At 40.4% G+C, this 2,371-nt stretch overlaps 1 non-coding gene across 1 annotated transcript; it reads left to right on the forward strand.

The window, feature by feature from the left end:
- Positions 1-799: 799 nt before the first annotated feature.
- Positions 800-920, forward strand: LOC115853483 (U6atac minor spliceosomal RNA). Its single transcript, XR_004039606.1, has one exon. It is a non-coding gene; the product is annotated as a U6atac minor spliceosomal RNA (small nuclear RNA).
- Positions 921-2,371: the final 1,451 nt, after the last annotated feature.

The raw sequence follows: 2,371 nt of genomic DNA on the forward strand, positions 1-2,371 counted from the left end.
AACAGCTTTAAAAATATTATTTTAATGGGAAGGTCTTGTCCTTTGCCCTTTTATCCAAAAGTCTATTTATATAAATGCAAAAAAAAAAAAGAAAAGAAGCTCATGTTCCTTATTTGGTGGTTGTGTTTCTTCTACTGGAGCCTGCCTCGCAAAGATATTTTTGTTGCTGACACAGAGATTTTGTTTTTTGTTTTGTTTTCTAAGGTTCTTGACTCAAAGCCAGGGACTTTTTCGTACATCAGTTGTCAAGTTTCTCCCAGGCCGTGATGAAAAGGAATATTGCTTCACAGACTTTTCTGTCAGTAGATGAGGTGTTTCCACTGTGTGGAGAACACATTATACAATAATTGATAAATACAGAAAATCAGGCTTCACATTGTTCCTTAATGAAATAATGACGTGGACGTAAAAACCTCGATGATTCCTTATGATGCTCAAAATTGAGATATGGGAAGGAAACGTTAGCCCCACGTTGACTTGGAGAAACACAGGACTGGCCATTAGTTCCCATTCCTCGTTCAATGCTTTGCTTTTTTCCATCATCTAAAGATGGAAGGCCTTAAAAGGCCTTGTTCTTTTCCAATTTCTCCCCACACTGTTCCTTTGTTTTCAGCTGTCTTTTGTCTCCCTGATCGTTTTCCACCTTTAAACACAGATGAGCAATGCTTAGGGGCTCTAAACATCGCCATCCAGCACTGCCACAGACCCCTGCACTTGATTTGTTGAATGCTGACCGCAAGTCTGGAGGGCCCTTTGCACAGCTCCACACATAGAAAGATTTCAGTAAATGCTGGCTTAGCAGCTGGATCAAAGGAGAGATGGTGCATAGCGATCCCTCAGGAGAGGAAGGACGGACTAGGGTTCCACTCACTTAGTAATCACACATATGACTTCTTTTTTTTTTCATATTACTTCTTTTGGATCCCATTTTTAAATCTAAACCTCAGGACCCATGCCTTTCTGGAGGGCTGGGATGTTGTCATAGCCACACGTATAATAAAAGAATAACTGCTAACATTGAATGAGTACTTCATATATGACAGGCATTGTTTAATTGCCACAAAACTGAAAGAAGGAAGTAACACTGAATTACCTCATTAATTAGAATTATTAGAATTCATCAGAATTATTTCATTAATTCTTATATACTAATGATATATATAACGATACTAATAATATTGATACTACTAATAAATACAAATAAAAACTATATATGCTAATATACTATATATTAAGTATATATGTATGTAGTTTTCACTAACAACTCAGAATCCTGATGCATCTTATAACTGATGGCATTTCACAGTTAGTCTGGACCTGGCAGCAGCAATACATACTTGTCCTTGCTGTGTATACGCAGACTTGGGTCTTTGCAATTAACATTAGTATTTCAACTGAGTTGCATGCCTTGCTGGGACTATGTGAGCACAGAAAAACATGGGAATAGAGTTGGAAATGTGCTGCTGGAGAAATGATTGCACGCCTACATTTTCTTGCAAAGGCACAACTGAGGGCTTCACGGCCCTGAGAAAGGAAGATTCCCCATAGGCAGATGAAGCTGTGTCATCTTTAGCTCCTGAAATGTGCACAGAAGGACTGCCCATCACATACTGAGCAATGCAGTAGGAAATGGCAAAGCCAGGGCAGGCTGGTGTGACCCATTCCCACTCTATACAGGACTAATTTTTTAAGGCAACATGCCGAAGTTTCAATGGCAGTGTTTGCCTTTCTTAGAAGTAAACAAATAATGTATGCCTTTAATCAAAGATCTCTGAGATTTGATTACAGCTATTATCTCTATTTTACAGATATAAAAACTGAGGATTGAAGAAACTGGGTAATGTGCCCATTTCCCAGTGCTAGGAAATGATAGAGCCAGGATGCAAACCCCAGCCAGTCCCATCCTAGGTCTCACGGTCCTTAATCACAAAACTGCACCACCCCTCACAGCACTTAGCACGGTGTCTGGTAAAATAAATGTTTGTCGGTACAAACCAAACTGTTTAAAGAGGGTTTATTCTTGGTGAGAAAGATAATCAAATATGTAGAGAATGTCTCTAAACATGGGAACATCATCATTCTGGTGGAAGAAAAACTCAGAGCATAGTTGCATCCGAAGCTGTGAGCCCAGGGATGAATGGGGCTCCTCAGAGGATCACGATCTCCACGTGGTCTCCCGTCCAGATCACTGAGTGGGGAGCACCAGGGTCATGAGCCATGTGTCATGGGCCGGGGTGCATGGGCAGCAGCATGCCTGTGAACCTCTGGTCTGGAGTTTGTAGGAGCCGGCCCCCAAGAGGCTAACTTCAACCTATCAAATGAATTATTTCTGATTTTGAAACTCAAAAGTTTTATTTTAAACTTAATTGCT

This window comes from Globicephala melas, chromosome 18 (assembly GCF_963455315.2).
Source record: "Globicephala melas chromosome 18, mGloMel1.2, whole genome shotgun sequence".
Taxonomy (NCBI): domain Eukaryota; kingdom Metazoa; phylum Chordata; class Mammalia; order Artiodactyla; family Delphinidae; genus Globicephala; species Globicephala melas.